The sequence below is a fragment of the Lagenorhynchus albirostris genome, chromosome 10 (assembly GCF_949774975.1).
Source record: "Lagenorhynchus albirostris chromosome 10, mLagAlb1.1, whole genome shotgun sequence".
In the NCBI taxonomy this organism is placed as follows: domain Eukaryota; kingdom Metazoa; phylum Chordata; class Mammalia; order Artiodactyla; family Delphinidae; genus Lagenorhynchus; species Lagenorhynchus albirostris.
The window spans coordinates 101,079,108-101,097,211 of NC_083104.1; the positions used below are offsets into that span (position 1 = coordinate 101,079,108).

The window sequence follows — 18,104 nt, forward strand, 5'->3', positions numbered from 1 at the left end:
CGCCCTAGATGAATCTGGGAGTAGTACATCTGACATCTAAAATTCTCTCTGGCTGTTTTGATTACAGTGATCTTTCCTTTATAAATAACTTCTAAAAGCAGATGTCAGCCAACAGGGATCTGGCTCCATCAGTCAGTTAAGGCTACCAGTTAAGCATCTGGCTAGCCACCAGCACCCCTCTCCGTAATGATGCCCTCACAAGACGACAGAGTGAACACCAGCAGTACACTGCTTTATGTCTCACGCACGACTCATCTGTTGATGCCACGCAAGGTGGCAGGAAGGAAATGACTTCACTGAAATGAAGCAGGTTCCTGTATGGTCATTTGCCTCTGAACATGCATATATGACCAGTCCATCACAAAAGCATTAGGGATTCTGCTGCCCTCGGTTCCCCTTTTCTTTAAAAACCAGTCTACTCTTTAGAAATAAAGCAAACAAATTCATTTCAAAATGATATGTTGCCAACAGTAGATCCTGATGCTTTGGGAAATATATGTTTTATTGCTGGCATGGCAGTCTTCCTTTGAAAGATGGGGGAGAGATATTACTTCACTGCAAACACTTAATGTGTAGGTCTTGTATTTTTCAGATGTGGGTTTTTTTTTTCAGATTGTATTATGATAATTTCTCTTTGTTCCTTATTCTCACTCAAGTGAATTTCCCATCTCCCTCTATGATTTTTGGCTTCAAAACTCATTCATTTACCTAGGTAAATCTATAGTGAATTTCATTACATATAATGTATGACTTTAGAATCATATTTATGTCAACAGACCAAAACGTCACACACAGGGTTAGATTTCACTAGGCAGTTCTGCAGGCGCTACGTGCAAGGAAATAGATGGGACAGCTTTACACAAAAACTACAGTAAAGGGCAAAGGTCAGGCATCACATTCATAAAGAAAGATTCTCCTTGTCTGACGGTATCCAGCATTCCGTGGCGGCGAAGGGTCTTAATCCTTAATAATGCTTGCCCAAGATTCTCATAACAATATTAGTTGATTAAATAACGGCCAGGTAGGCCGTTCCTTATTCCAAAAGATTATTCCTGAAATCCAAGCCATGTAAACATAGAAACCTTACATTACAAACGATTCCTAAAGCACATCTAGTCACAAAGCCGAGAATCCACAAAGCAACATCATCAACCACCAATCATCTCCACGCAGAATCTGCCTGCTTTGCATTTAAGACTTTTCGGTATTGGGTTTTCTTAAAATAAAGCACAACTGAATTTTTGTTCTTGTTTTTGTTTTAATATATTTATTTATTTATTTATTTTTCTGTGGCTGCGTTGGGTCTCCATTGCTGCGCGCGGGCTTTCTCTGGTCACGGAGAGCGGAGGCTACTCTTCGTTGCAGTGTGCAGGCTTCTCATTGCGGTGGCTTCTCTTGTTGCGGAGCACGGGCTCTAGGTGCATGGGCTTCAGTAGTTGTGACTCGCAGGCTCAGCAGCTGTGGCGCACAGGCTTAGCTGCTCCATGGCATGTGGGATCTTCCCGGACCAGGGCTCAAACCCGTGTCCCCTGCATTGGCAGGTGGATTCTTATCCACTGTGCCACCAGGGAAGTCCCTGAACTTTTGTGACACAGATTTCTTTCTTTCTCAAAAAACTCCAGATTACTATATGAAATTTGACTCAAAAGTCTCCAAAAACTTTTCAGATACAAGTAATGTAAATTTGTAATTCAACTAAACGGAAGAGTAACAGACCTATACTCTTCCCCAACTATGGCTCAATCTTGACAGAAGGGAGCTGCGGATCTTCGGATGCCCCTGAGCCACGGGTAAGCCCCATGCCGCCGGGACCTCCACTGATCACAAGTGTGGGAAGAAGCCCCTGAAATTGAGCCCTTATGCAAATGAGATATGCAAGATGATTAATCATTAGAAGAAAAACATGTACCCACTCAAAGTGAGGTGAAACAAGATATAAGGAGACTCTACCTGAGGAGAAGTCAGACTACAGGCAGTTTATCAAGCAAAGCCAGAGCTTAGCAAACAGCCCAGGGACTTTCCTGAGCTATTTCTTGGAAGGAGAAACCGGCGGGGCCGGCGACCACTACTGAACACGGAAACAACCCACTCCTTCCCCAACATCATCCCTCCTCTCCCCAGTCCCACCCCCCTCAGTCAACTGGTCACCCTCCTCCGCCCCACACCCGCCCCCATCACAAGCTCTGCTGAATCGAGCTCTTCCATCTGGGATCCACCCACCTCCTTCCATCTCTACTGCCACCCCCTCCATCAGGCCACCTTTATCTACAGGGGCTCCCTAACTGGCTTCACTGCCCCCAGGCTTAGCCTCCCCAATCCATCTTCCCCAAAACCAGCAGCAAGATCTTCCAAATTTATAGGTCTAATCAAGTCGCTCTACTGGTCAAAGTCCTTCGGTGGCTCGTTAATACCAAAACGTCTCTACAGATAAAATCCACATGCCTCGCATAATTATAAGGCTTGGAGGCTCACAAATTTTGCTGTCCATTGAGATCTGGGAAGCGTTACAATTCCCAGTGCTGCAGCACAGCCCGCACCCGTGGAGCCGTAACGTCTGCTGGCGAGAGCCAGTCTTCAGCACTACCACCTGTCAAACACACACACACACTCACACTCGCCACCCAGAATCCTCAAACCTGGGTTAGAGGCCACGCCTTCGTGCTCTATGGCAACTTGTCCTTCCCCTGTTATACCACCAAAGACCAGGCGCCGGGTCTGCTGCTGACCTTCGGTTTCCCCTGCCTAACCCAAGGCTCTGGGAGCAGGGACGTGTCCTCCTGGTGACCACGCATCCCAAGCAGCTCCTAAGGAAAGGGACCGTGATTTCACTGCCCGACACTGGTCTCCAGCACTCGCTGGGCACCCAATTTTTTATTCAAGTCCAGGTCAGTAGATCCTATGATGCATGCAAAGTTCCTTAAACTCACTTTTACCCCCAAAGGAACCTACAGCGGGAGAATCACATGGTGCCACAATGGATATATTACATCAACACGGATCAAAAACGCATTACAATTATGGGAGACCACAGTCTGTGGCTGGCTTTTGTCTCTCATTTTTGACAGCCAGACCCCACCACAGGCCCTGCTGCCCATCACCTACAGACCTTCAGGCTCTCACTCACCCTCCGCGCCCATGCTTAAAAAGAGGCACCTGGTCCTCTCCTCAGCTGACTAAGCCAGCATGGTCAAAAGCTGGAAAGGTCTCAGTCTTAAGAGGTTCATATATCTAAAGAGGACAGGCTAGAAATAAGTTGATCTGAGTTCAACACCACAATCTACAAATAAAGAAAACTCCGTGTAAGTCTTTTTTTCCTTAGTAACATTTAGCAGGGTTGCATACATATGCGTACGTCTTAACACACAGAAGTTAAAAGAGAAAGAAAGCCCTGTAGTTAGAGAAACCCCCTTGTTCTGTTGAAAATAATGACACTCGGGGCAGCCAGAGTCCCGTGGATGGACAAGGACGAGTCTCTGGCCCAATGCTGACAAAACGAGCACACAGTCCAATAAAGGCCTATCAATGAAAAACTAAACTTCTGTAAAGGTAATTCTATAATAACGAGGAAATATATAGATGTTAAGGAAAAGGAAAAGGTAAAACTTTCATAAACAGTCTAATTAGAACCACAAAAAAGTTATACAGGAGAAAAGAATGAAAGAAAAAATTTTAATGTTATGAATGGTTTGCATTCAGGTGGAGGGAACTTGAATAAATTTTCTCTTGTCTTTCAATTTTTCCTTATTGTCTAAATTTTTGAGAATAAGCTTCTAGTTCCTATCCTGAAAACAATTTTAATCCCGCCAAGACCGGACAAAGTAAAAGGTGCCAACCTCAGCGTGTTACAGCAGAACGCTATCAGCAGGCCAGTCAGTCTCTCCCAGCTGCTCTGCACTGAATAATAGCCACGTTAGCAGCTACTGCACAGAAGGCAGGACGGAGCTAGCTTCGTGGGGATGTGGAGGAAAGTCATCCTCTCCGCTAGGCCACGAGTGGGCCTAAGCAGATTATCCTGTGCTCTCCCAGGAAGAAAGCGGTTTACACACTGAGCCGGTTTTAAACACTCCAGCACCACACAGAAGAGAGCTATCCAGTCACATCAAGGACAAACGTTTAGACTGGAAAGTTACAGAAACATAGGAAAAGCCCTCTTGAAATGTAAATACCCATCAATTCCAAACCCGATTACCCAGAAGCTATGACCACGGGCAGCTTGCGAGGTTGACATCACTTTCAAGGGGCCTGGAGCCGCCAAGGGCTGAGCAGGCTCCAGCTTCCACACACCGTTCAAGTCCCAGGGTGGACACCACATGGCGTCAAGGAAGTGGCGGGCTGATGATTCTCGTGCTCTGACGTTCACCACGAGTGCTTCCTCACTAGTAAGCCCTGAGCTTCAGAATGTCAATGACCACTGTGCCTGTCCTCTTGCAGGGGACAGGGGGCGCTGGAGGGGAAGCAGCACAGCCCACGCAGGGCTTCTGCTGTCAGATTCCAAAGTTAATGCTCCCTGGAGGACCGTAAACCTCTCCTCTGCACATATGGACCATAATGAGAGTTTTATAAGAATCACAATTGTGGCAAAAACACACTCAAATCATGTACCACAACTAACACTGAACATTCTTCCCCTGAAATGAAAAAACGTTTATATTCAAACTCGGAGATACTGTGCAGCTGTAATTTGGTAGGGAACTGGGTCTTGATCCTGCACTACCGCTTGGCTCTCAAGACAAATCTCTAGGCTTCTACTGCTCTGGACCCCAGTCTGACTGTTGCATTGAGGTCACAATCTCCAAATACATTTCTATGCCGCCATAAGGGAGAAAAAAATGTGCACATATAGCAAAGAACACTCCAAATATACATCGGTTGAGGGCATGGGGGCATGGAAGTAGCAAAACAAGCACCCCAAGTTCCCCACACACAGCGTAGTGTAAAGGACACTGGGCCAGGAGCCAGAAGGTCCAGGTCTGAGCTCCCAGCTGCCATCCACTCTCTGAGGGACTGTGGGGAAGACACTCAGCCTTAAGGGCTCAGCTTCTCTGTCTGTCGAACAAGGAGGTCCCGACAGGTGACTTGGGAAGTGTACATATATATATAAATCAAAGGTCTTTTCCAGCATTACCTTTCTTAAATTTCTCAGCTCAAATTTCCTCTTCCTTTACCCCTGAGAGCATCTGCTGCAGGTTCTACACGTGGGACCCGTCACCTGACCACAGGGCTTCAGTACAACTCCTGGAACCATGAAGACAGAGTATAAATTTCCCTCATTCATTCATCATTCTATTAGCAAGCACAAAACCATCACGTACATCCTAATATACAAAACCATGTGCTAGATACTTCAGGGGACAGATATAAAAATGAACAACTTCAAAAGGTCCAGTCTCTACTTAAAGGCATTTAATGTTTACAATCCAAAGGGAAATATAAAGAATTGAAGAAAATTGCAATGACAAAGATCTAGAACAAACTGCTAATTAATCATAGTACCTTTCCCACGAAGCCTAGATGGGACCTCAAAATCCTTCTCAACACAGCATTCCATTCAGCATCCTAAAGACTGTAGTTAGCAGGTGAGGTTAATTTTGCTGCCAGGTTAGGCTCGCTCCTGAGCACGTGCCCGGCCACTTCCAATGCCCTCCTCCCGCCTGTCCCCCTAACCTCCTCGACTTTCACCTTCACCTCCAAACCATTAGATATTCCAGAAAAGCCGGGGGCCCCTCAGACCCTCGTCACAGTGGCTGAAAGCCCTTGCTAATTCACCTTTGCCAACTTTTTAAAAATTTCAAATTGCAGGGAAACAGGAAATATATATACTTGCTTGACTCCATGTCTACCACACTGCTATATTAAACTCTGAACCGCATGACTTATATGGGCATTGACATCTAGTATATTCCTACTAAGAGGAACAATGCACAGTGTCACTGAGGCTTAAATCAGTGCACATACAAACCAGCAAGTTTTACAAACACACACACCTCCTCCTGTCTGGCTGTGAGAGGCTGCATCCCTAATCCTAGCTGGCCATCTGGGAAACAAATGACTTTGTGATGGCATTGTAAATTGGTTCTACTCCTCTGGAAAGCAATCTGGCAATACGCTTTAGAAGCCATAAAACTGTTCATACTCTTTGACCTAGTATAACCACTAGGGACTCTATCACAAGAAACTAATTCAAAATATGGAAATAGCTACATGCACAAAGATATACTTTGTGGTGTTATTAATAACTGTGAAAAGCTGGGAGCAAGATACTCATCAACAACAGAGTTAATTACTTAATGGTATAGAATCACAACAGAGAATGCAACCATTAAAACGGTAATGATGAAGATCATGTAGCAGTAAGGGGAAATGCAGATGCAAAACAACAGATACAACGATGTAAAAATCATTGAAGAAAAAACTGATAATATTAAAAACTGATAATCATTGTTTTAGGACAGTGAAGGGGGTGTTTTCTCCTGTTCTGTTTCCTAGCTTTTTGTGATACAGCACTGATGCTTCTACCATTTAAAGATAATCTTTGGAAATATGAACGCAGGCCTTGACCGTGAGGATGAAGAGGCAAAGGACCACATCAGAAAGCCCAGCCGCTACCTTCCGCGGCGGGGAGGGGACAGGGCCCTCCACAGCCTGGGGGCCGGGGGCATGTGCACAGAGCAGCTCCACAGAGAGCCAGCCGGCAGTGGTGCGCCTGTCAGTGATTAGGGAAGTATGAGCAGCTCCCATCTGCTAACCCCAGTCAATCCCCTCCATTACCAGCATCCCGAGGCCAAGAATTCCCCGGGGCACACACTTGCTGGCAGCTTAGTTATCTGTTTACCAGATAACTAAGTATCTGTTTAGTAACTAAGTAACTAAGTTTACCAGTTATCTGTTCACCAGATCACACGGGGCTGTTCGATAATTTATTTAAAGCAAGTAAGCTCAGATTTTCACGTCTGGAGCAACGAGGAATGTCTGCGCCAAGAAACGCCATCATCATAAAGATCGGGGGAGAGAGCAGAAACCACCTGTCGCCTCTGGTGAAACAGAGGAAGCGGCAGCACTGATGCTGCCACTTGGGGGTCTAAGAAACGGGCGCCCGGGCGAGGGCAGGGCTGCCTCTCCAGGGCTGACATGGGGATGGAGGACGCAGGTCAGGAAGAGTGGTCCAGCCTAACATTCATCCAGATGAACACTGATCTCAGCTTGGGGCCACTTAACCCCATCTGCAGGTTCACCCTGTGTCCAGCCGGGGACCAGTCCCGCGCAGGGAGATTTAGGAGCTCCAGCCTGCCTGGACTGCCAGCACTGAGGGGTCTCGCAGGTTCTCTGCTTCCCTGCTCCAGCATTCCTGCCCTCACCCCTGTGGCCGAGGGCCTCTTTATACTGCAGGGTCAGTGACCAAGCTCTGGTCTCTCCGTGTCTCAATTTCTGCTCCGAGTCCCTGCCAGGGAGGGAGCGGAGCAAAGAAGTCTCAGAAACGGATTTTGCAATTAGACAAAACTGACTTAAATTCAAATTATGTTACCCTCCTCCCTGCTGACATTGGGAAAATTTCTTAATCTCTCTAAACGCAGTTTCTTTTTCTACAAAATGTGCACCTACGCCCTCACATCACTGTCAGGATTAAGCGAAGTGAGGACCCCAGCATGTGACGCCACGTAACACTCGTCAGTCCACGTGCCCTCACGCTCCTCAGCCACCGGCGCCCCGCCTGCCTCTGCACCCCCTCTAATTCTGCCCGCTCAACAAGGCCTGCACAGCCCCACCCTGCCGCTCAGCCTCCTATGCTGACCACACACCTGGACTCCACTTGCCTTCTGGAAGCACCCGCCACCGAAACCCAGACGCTGTCCTCTCTGCACCACGATCTGACGCCAGCGTGGGCGCTTGAGGCCGCACCGCCTGGGCTCACAGCCCTGCCGTTCACTTGTTAGGAAATGTGACTTGGGTCAAGCTATGGAAGCTCTCCGTGCCTCAATCGCCCCATCTGTGAAACAGAGACAATGGCAGTGCCTACCTCATACGACTGTGAGGTGGATCCCTGTGTCTGCAGGGGTCTGGGAGCCACGTCCAGCACACGGCAAGCAGGCACTTTTTACATCTTTGACTCCCTGTGAGAGTGCTTCGCCCAGATCACTTGGTTAGCCGCCTGTGCTAGCCCATGTCATCAGATGAGCAAGCATCCCCGCCACCCTCTGACACCAAGGGAGATGAAGCAGGCTCTTAGAGTGAAGCCCTCCTGGTGCCGGTGTGGCCACAGGCCAGCGTCAGCATCACGTGGGAGATCATTCGAAATGCAGCCTCTCAGGCACCCCCAGCCCGACGCAAATGGAATCTGCCTATTAACACATTCTGAATGCACAGTCCTCTGTCACCTGGGGTTCCTGTTATAACACAGATGGGGGGCGGGGGACCTGAAACTCTGCCATCGTAGGACCCCGCTTGGAGTACCAGGTGTGAAAAGACAACACCGAACTCCAAAGAGGAATTGCACCAGGATGTGAGACGACTGCCTTGGCACCTGCAGGTGGAAAATGAGGGAGACGGGCGTGACCGATGACTTGGAAGAGTCCATAGCTAAGAAGTCAAATGGCGCGGGGAGCTCCCTGGTAAGTCCTTAGAGGGTAGGGACCATGTCTTACTCATCCTGGTATTCTCAACAGAGAATGCCTGGCACAGGGGAGGCAAGTCACTGTAACCATCTATCTCCGTCTCAATAAAACCAGAATAGCACTTGCTAGCTTTACAAAAACACAGCTGTTTTATAGCTGTATTAGCAGCCCCTCCCCACCCTACTCTAATATTTGCCTCTACATTTCCTATATGAAGATGACACAACCTATCATTAATCAAAGGGAACCATTTCTAAACTTTTTCTCTTAGAAATGATGCTGGCTTTGAAAACCCGCGAGGCGGGGGGTGAAGGTGGGGTGGGGGTAGGAGGAGGGGCCGGCAGAACATCCTACACAAAACGGGAGCTACATTTTTAAAGAGCATTTGCTGGTACCTTGCTGACTCTTTCATTTTAAACATCCAGCATGTTGAAAACTAAGTGAAGGCAGAAGAGGGAGTGCCCCGTTGCTATAACCCTTGACCTTTTCTTAGTGACACACAAAACTAATCAGCCCCTGGAGGTCAACAACCAGGGACTAGTTAGAGGGAAGGAGACAGGGAAAGCAAACGAGAGTAGAGATTAGAAAAATCACACCAACTGACCCAAGAGTCCCTTGAAGTCCCTCCTTCCTGGGGAGCACAGCCCTCATTTTCCAAGACAGCAGCAATGACCAGATGCCCTTGCTTTTGATCTCAGCAATCTGTTCCCTTGTCCAACAGGGCCCTCGCCCTACTGCCCACCTCCACACACACCTGTCACCAAGGTAACTGACTAAGGGGAGAAATCTACACAAATGTGAGAAGAAAGCTATCTTCCCAATCCAATGCCCACAGCTAGCATGAAATTACCTAAATGTGAAAGCATGTCAATCCCAAATGCGCCTCTCTTTGAAAAAACAAAGGAAGGTCACTGGCAGATGTCTCCAAGAGAATCTCCTTTACGTCACTCTGAATCAGCAGCTACGTATGAACACAGAGTAACATTTTTACACGCTTATACTACACATACCTACATGTACACACACACAGATGTACGTTTCTCTGCTCTGCCTGCATCTGAAGCGGCTCTGGGGTAGGTAAGGCAGCCCTCGTCCTCAGCTCCTGGCGTAAGCCGGCCATCTTCTGCCCTTGGGTGAGGTCTCTAAGCAACTCCACGGATCGTATACACCCTTTCTGCTTCAACTACCGATGGAGCTCTCACAGAAAAACAGAATACAAAACAACGACAAAGTTTCAAAATTTGACATCTAAACATTCAATTTTAAAATGAAATCAAAGCAGGGAGAACACTTGTTTCCCCACACCTCATCTCTAAACTTTCACGAACTTTCAACCAAATAATCTTAAAGCCACAGTCACACAGGGAGGATGATGCCAGCCCTGTCACTGACTTTTTAAAGAAACTCCGAGGGCCCAGGAGGAGCTGAGGCAAAGCATCCCTCTAAACCGGGGAACGCTCGGAGGGCCTATGTGGTGTAGCCAAACACACAGCCACGTTTCCCAAAGTAATGCCACGCTGAGTGTTACAATGCACAGGGGTGGTGAGGCTCTGGACGAGAAGACTTCGGGAACTACAGAAGCATCAGCTTGAACCCATCACAGTCTTCAGTTTACAGAATGAAACTGCCCTCAGAACGCAGATTGACCGGGAGCCGGCAGTGAAATCTAGGCGAGCGGATCCCTGTCCTTCCTCCAAGTCCCTGAACTCAAGTCTCCGCAGAGTAAGCGAGACCCGTCCCCTACAGACACCAGCGCTAAGTCGCGTGCATAGAGAGACATACTCCATAAGGACGTGAAAATCATCTTCCAACACAAATAATCAAAACAGAAGACAGTCCCTGTGTGTGTGAGGAATATTTTCCAGCAATCCCTGCTAATAAGGACACCCTGAGAAAAGGCATTTCTGTACCTTTTGTGATGAGAAAAATCTTAATTACAGCCCAAAGAACAAGGTACTCAAGAGGAATTAGACCAATGATCCCATACCTTGACCATACATTTAGAATCACCTGTGAAGCTTTTTAAAAATCCCAGTGGCCAAGGCACACACCAGGCCAGTGACATGGGAATCTCTGGAGGTGGCCTGCAGTGCACGGCCAAAGTTGGGAACCACAGAATTAGGGATTATTCTAAAGATACCGTCCAGAGCAGAGTCAATCTGAGCATGACTGTGGGCCCTTGATTCGCTGGGACCTTTGTCTAAATCTCACACCCAGCTATGACAGTGGATGGTACAAGCCACTCACCCTCTACCTTAGGAGGGGTTCGGGGCCATGCACACACAGCCCTCCCCTTAAAATGCAGCACAGACAAGGGCGCCCATCCAGAGGGCCTGCCGGGATGAGCAGGGTCCAGGAGACCCTCGGTCTGTATCTGCAGGGGGCACCTCCCTGGCAGCAATGTGAGGGGCTCCGGAGACGGGCTGGGACATGAGCTGACACACGGGCCCAGCTGAGCCAGTGTCCCCCGGGGAGCACGCTCTTTGCAGGATGCCGCAAAGTCCCTCATGACCCCTCTGTGAGGGAGGATGCAAACCCTCTTAGCAAAATACACACGAGGATTAAAGAAATGGGTACATTTTCTTGCTGTTGCTCCTCTATTGATAAAGATGGAAAATTCACTTTATCTGAATTTTTTTTTAAAGTCCTCAGTGTTTACCATTGATACTCTCCAGGTTTCCCCCCATTTAAGCTCGGCTTAGATAGTTTTGTTTGGTTTTATTTGAAAGCAAACTTCTGGCAGAGGTACGTAGAGCAGAGATATATACAAAACTCCAGCAGAATCAATTCGTATTTATTCAAAGCATTTAAAAGCAACATTTGACCCAAGAACTCAAATAAAAAGAAAATCAAACCTATTGCATACGTCTTGAAAGATATTTTAAATAACAGAACATTTTAAAGCGTAAATGTAGAAAGGCAGGGGAAAGACATACAGAGATATTCAACATGTAATATCTTCCTACAGAATGTGGATTTTTTTTAAGTGCACTTTTGTCCAAAAAGAAAAAAAGGAAAAAGAACCACCAAGCCCTGAATCTAATATGCTTACCAACATGAACTGTGGAGGCAGGTGGCCCGGGCCTGAACCCACACGCAGGGCCATGGACCACGTCCCCGAGCCTCTGTGCCTCCTCTTATCTTTACATCAGAGGCTCTGGAGTCGGACTGCTGGGCTCAGATTCGGGTCTGCACATGAGCTGTGTGAGTGCATGTAACCTCCCCGCCCCTCTCTCCCTCCTCTGTGACACTGAAACAAGAACAGGACCTACCTCCAATCTGCAGAAACTGGAACCTCGTGCACAGCTGATGGGAATGCAAAACGGTGCAGCTGCTGTAGAAAACAGTCTGGCAGTTCCTAAAAATATTTAACATAGAATTACCATAAGATCCAGCGATTCCACTTCTGGGACTCTGCCCCAAAGAGCTGTGAGTAGACACTGGAACAGATATTTGCACACCCATGTTCACAGCAGCATATTCACAATAGCCAAAAGGTGGAAGCAGCCCAAGTGTCCACCAACAGAACAACAGATAAAATGTAGTACATACAGACAATGAAGTATTATTCAGCCTTAAAAAGGAAGGAAATTCCGACACACGCTTCAACATGGATGAACCTTGAAGATAACTATACCAAGTGAAATAAGCCAGTTATATAAAGACAAAATATTCTATGACTTCACGTATATGAGGTACTTAGAGCAGTCAAACTCATAGAAACCAAAAGAATGATGGTTACCAGGGACTGCGGGGAGGCGGATGGGGAAGTAGTGTTTAATGGGTACAGAGTTTCAGTTTGGGAAAATGAAAAAGTTCTGAGATGGAGGCAGGTGATGGTTTACCCAACAATGTGAATGTACTTAATGCCAGTGAACTGTACACTTAAAAAGGCTCAGATAGTAATTTTTATGTTTTGTATATTTTACCACAATAAAAGAATAAAAGTAAATAAGAAAGCCTAGTCCCTATACCTCCTAGAGTTGCTGTAAGGACTAGATATGTGTGAAGTGTTTAGAGAGTACCTGGCAGGGAAGCCCTCCCTGAACACTAGCTACAGTTACTCTCTTATTGTCCTACCTTCGGAGCTCCCTCCAGGCCCCACTACCATGTTCTGCAGAAACAGATGCTCACTGACTAGATTTTGATCCCCCTCCTGGAGCTGTACAGCTTCTGCAATGAGACAGTTCCAGCCCTGGGCTTCCTTCCAGCATAAATGCTCTATTATTGGGACAAAACTTCCACTGCAATCAGATAAAGATGAAGAGACCACCTGGTTCCTGCAGAGTCTTCACACATAAAGCTGAGAAGACCACAACTAAAAAAAAAAAAAAAACTGATTTTATCATCTATTTCCTAAATGGTTTGTTAATAATCTTGCCTCAAAGATAGGTTCATAAGCTAATGCTATCATATAAGTCTGACGGTGGGGAAGAAAGGAAAAACGTTCCCCTACTATTCATAAATATTCTTTCACCTTTTATCACAATCGAGACTATTTTCCTTCTTTGCTTCATCATTTAAAAGTTCTTCTATTATGAAAATTTCCAAGCATATACAAAAGCAGAGACCCAACTAGCCCTCATGTACCCAGCTTAAGAGCCAACTTCAACCTCTCTGACCCTACCTACGACTCGACATTCTCGCCACCAAAAAACTAGAATAAAAACACCAGGGCAGGGCTTCCCTGGTGGCGCAGTGGTTGAGAGTCCGCCTGCCGATGCAGGGGACATGGGTTCATGCCCCGGTCCGGGAAGGTCCCACATGCCACGGAGCGGCTGGGCCCATGAGCCATGGCCGCTGAGCCTGCGCGTCTGGAGCCTGTGCTCCGCAACGGGAGAGGTCACAGCAGTGAGAGGCCCGCGTACTGCCAAAAGAAAAAAAAAACAAAAAAACAAACCAGGGCAGCTACATTGAAGCAATGTTCTTTTCTAACAATCATCATCATCATTATCACCATCACTATTTTACTTTTAGAAGTTCTTTTTGGATATCTTCTCACCTGCTCTCCTTTTTTTCTTTGAAACTACAAATAATTTCCATACCTACTATGCCAAGGTTATTGTGAGGATGTAATACACACGAAAATGCAGAGCTTGGTGTCTGATGTGTATGAAGTTCCGGAGAAATCTTAGTTCTCCAAGGACCACCACCCCACCCTTCTCTCCAAGACAACAGATACCAACCACCGCCACCCCTCTCACACATACCCTTCTCCATTAAAGAATGTCCTTGCTTGTCCCTCACTCCTCCCTTCCCTTCCCAAACACTGGTCCTTGCTTCCCTCCTGTCCCCTCGGCCTGCTTCGAAGCCACGGATCCCAAACACAAATGCCTGATCACAAATCCAATCACCTAGAAGACCCCGAATATAAAGACAAGTACAGAAACTGGATAAACTGAACTGATCAATATATTTAACATTTAGGGTACCAGCCACTACACTAAAAATTAAAAACATACCCAATCTAGTGCCTGTATATTATTTAACAGAAAAACCAGGCTAGACACTCATGGTAAAAACAGCACAAACTGGAATTCCTATGCAGGTCGTGTGTATGTGTGTGTATTTATATTTTAAACATTAAACCCTTTTTTGATGATCCAAGAAATTTTATCTGCTGATGAGATTCATTTCCTTGCAGTACTTTTCGCCAGTGGCAAACCTGCCACATCTAATTTGTTTTAAAAGGAATTCTAATCACCCAATCAATCATACTCTCGAACTTCAGCCTTCACAGTCACTTCGCTGTGGTCAAAATTGGCTCTAAAAACTCATGTTGTAACAGTTCTGTTGTCCTCAAGCTCCAAAACGCCAATGACAGGAATATAATTTGACCAAACCCTCTGGTAGAAGAAAAAACAGTATCTGAAGTTTCTAATTCGTCTTCTACCAAGATTCTTTAAATAAAAGTGAATGTCTAAGATATTATTAAGGAATAACTTTTCCTCTACTGGGGTTTAAAGATTTATAAATCATCCAAGTGTCTATGCAGTGAATCTGGTCTCTTCATTACAAAAATCACACGTCTCACTTTTGCTTTTAAATAACTTTTCTTATTGCAGAGATATAAGGACCAAGTAATAACCCTTCCGACGCTCCGACCTCCCCTCCTGGCACACGTTCAATCTCAAGCGCGCTGGCATACATCGTTCTGGCTTGGAAAGGCGTCCGCATTTGCTGCCTGCCCTTCCTGTCCCCATCCTCCCTCCTGGCTACCTGGCTTCTCGGGGCCTGGCACACAGCAGGTACTCAATACATGATGCTGCCGGGATCATTAAGAAAACTTTAGGGGTAATAGAGACAGAAGCTGCCACATCAAGTAGAGAAGCTGACTCGGGGTGGGGAGAAGAATGCGGTTATTTTAGACACACTGTTTGAGGGGCGGGCGGGACATGCAGATGGACACATTCAGTGATGTCCACCTCGGCGATGATGTCACACGGGGATGAAGCAGGTCAAGGAGGGAGGCCCTCTGCGGAAAGACTCCATCCGTGAGCAGAGAGCTCAGCTCTGAGCATCACCGAAGCTAAGGAAGAACCGTGTTTCAAGGTGGCTGAAAACACTGGTTGGGGTGTGAAACGCCACAGCTAAACTGAAGAGGATTAAAGACCGTAAATGAGGGGATGGGTGACTTAATCACTAGAAAGTTCTCTAACTTTGAGAAGCTGTTTCAGTGATGAATAAGATACATACTTATAACTATCTGCAAGAATCCCAAATAAAATGTAGGCAAACAGAAACCACTAAGGGAACACTATACCAAGGCCATGGCTGGGGGGGGGGAGGGTGGCCACCACGCACAGCACAAGGATAAATCAAGGCAGGAGATCCAGTCCTCTAATTGACCCCATGATCAAAGGAGAAAAAGCAAATGATCAGCCCCCAGATGTTTGACAAAACAGAACATTCACTCTTCATTAAGACAAACTCTTAATAAGATAGGAATAGATGACTATTGCCTGAATATGATCCCAATATATCCACCAAAACTCCAGAATCATGATTTGAGAAACCACTATAGGCATTCTATGAAAGTCCAACTTCTGAATAGAGAAATGGGAATCAGCGAGTGACAGAAGGCTCCCCCAGATGGAATTAGAAATGCCTCTGGAAGGTATGAAAAGATGTTCAATCTCAAAGAAATGCAAATTAAAATGACAATTAGGTTTTAAAATATCTACAGATTGGGGAAGATCATGTTCTTTGATATCACAGTATTATGAGGGTCTAAGAAACAGGCATTGCTGGTAAAACTTCTATGGAAGGCAGTTTGACAATATCTAGCAACATTTAAAATACACACATTTAATTCAGCAATCCCACCTGTAGTGAATTAAATTTATAGATATACTTTTTTTTTTTTTTCCTGCGGTACGTGGGCCTCCCACGGTTGCGGCCTCTCCCGTTGCGGAGCACAGGCTCCGGACACGCAGGCTCAGCAGCCCATGGCTCACAGGCCCAGCCGCTCCGCGGCATGTGGGATCCTCCCGGACCGGGGCATGAACCCGAGTCCCCTGCATCGGCAGGCGGACTCTCAACCACTGCGCCACCAGGGAAGCCCTAGATATACTTCTTATATGTGTGCAAAATGATGCATGAACAAGGATATTCACTGAACAATTTGTAAGAGCCAAAGACAGGAAATACATTTCCATTAATCGGGGACTAGCTAAGTAAATTAAGAATAAGGCAGCACTACATGTATTGACATAGGATATCTCCAAGATATATTGTTAAATGATAAAAAAGAGGTGTTGATTGGCTGTGCATGGTAGCTACCATTTTTCAACAGGAATATAAATGTAGTTTACGCATATACACACGTATATAAGGAAGTGCAGACATGGTAGGAGCTGAGAGACAGAGACAGTTGAGAGGCTACTATTCATTACATGCTTTTATACCTTTCGATTTTATACGATGAGCATTACAACCTAGTGACTTGAGATCACTCTTGGCTTCCCCTTTCCCTCGTTCCCTCCATCCAGCCAATTGGTAGGGCCTGTGAATTCTGTCTTTACAACATCGCTGCCACTTCAGCCCTCCTTTCCACTCTCACCACAAGTGACATAATTTAGAGACCCTCAGTACCTTCCTCCAGGATAATTAAACAGCCTTTAACACCTTCCACTTCAAATAGTTACCTCCTCTGATTCACCTTATGTACAATGCCGGATTTACCTTCTAAAGCACACATTTATTAAGCTTCCGAAGGCCCGAATTCTGCTTGGCCTATCCAAGTGCCCCTGCAGACCCCAATTCCCAGGGACCACACCCCACACTTGGGCTGAACAGAACTGCTGCCAGGGACTAGAACTACAGCTGTTTCCTCTCACCCTGAGCCCCAGCGCCCGGCGGTCTCCTCCCACAGGAATGTTCCACGTGCACCGGCTGAGATGGGCTGTGACCCCCAGCACCCACCGTGAAGGCCTTGCCCTCAGGACACTGCCCCTGACGTGCATCCGGGACATGACTACAGAACTGCACGTCTCTCTCGGGGGCCCCGACACGCCCACCTGCTTCCTTCTAAGCACCCACACCAGTGGTCAGTCTTCCCCTTGCAGCTGCCCCTCTGCTTCGTTCCTCGGGCTTCTGAGAACAGTGATATACCCACAGCAATAAATAAAGAGCAAGTCATCTGGTGAGGGTAAGGCTTCCCTTCAGATTCCCCGGATTCCAATTGCTCATTAAAGGGCTAAAAAGCCATCCTGAATCTGTAAGTTTAGATGTGCCCAGTGGTCACAATGATATTATACTAAGGTAGGAGGTACTAAAAATGCTAAGTAACTGTTTCTGATTCTTTTTGCCTTTCTCAATGGACACTGGTAGAAAGATTGGAAACCCAAAGCACATAACACATACGCAAGAAAGTCCATCTTACCTGTCACTTAAAAGTCATTTTCTAGAGTTACTGTTTTTTTAAATGAGAGAAATGATCTTTCTCAGGGTGAGCATGTAAGGTTAGTGATGGCTGGGAGCAGGGACTAAATTGGGTGATTTGGGGTCCTTGACAAGAGGTGTCTGCCACTTCCCAACGTAAGGCAAATTATGCATTAGTTAGGTCAAGGTCATTTTAAAAGAGGCGATTCCTGTAGACACATAGGTGTCAGGAGTCCATATTAGTTTGGACAATAAGCATGGAAAAGAATTTTAAAATTCATCATCGGGGACAATTTGGGAAGATGAGAAAGTTCCAGAGAATGGATGGTGGTGATGGAGGCACAACAATGTGAATGCATTAATGCCACGGAACTGCACACTTTAAAATGGTTTAATGGTAAATCTTATTTTATATATACATATATGTTTATATATATGTATTTAATGCAACTTTTTAAAATCCACCATGAAACATGAATTTAAACATTTTATTTTTAATACAGTAAAAGATACGACTACCAGTTCTTTTTCTTTCTCATTTCAAGACCCGCGACAATATAGAGAAAACATCAGCAGTTGAAATCTGACAGCGGCTCTAATAATGCGGTAATT

General features: G+C 46.2%; 1 protein-coding gene across 2 annotated transcripts in view; it reads right to left on the reverse strand.

Annotated features, from left to right (window-relative positions):
* Positions 1 to 18,104, reverse strand: part of FARS2 (phenylalanyl-tRNA synthetase 2, mitochondrial) — a 383,333-nt gene that overhangs the window by 354,931 nt on the left and 10,298 nt on the right. For both annotated transcript variants that reach the window (XM_060163756.1, XM_060163758.1), the window contains exon 2: positions 11,882 to 11,967. The gene's annotated coding sequence lies outside the window, so the exon portion shown is untranslated. The remainder of the gene's footprint in view (positions 1 to 11,881; positions 11,968 to 18,104) is intronic.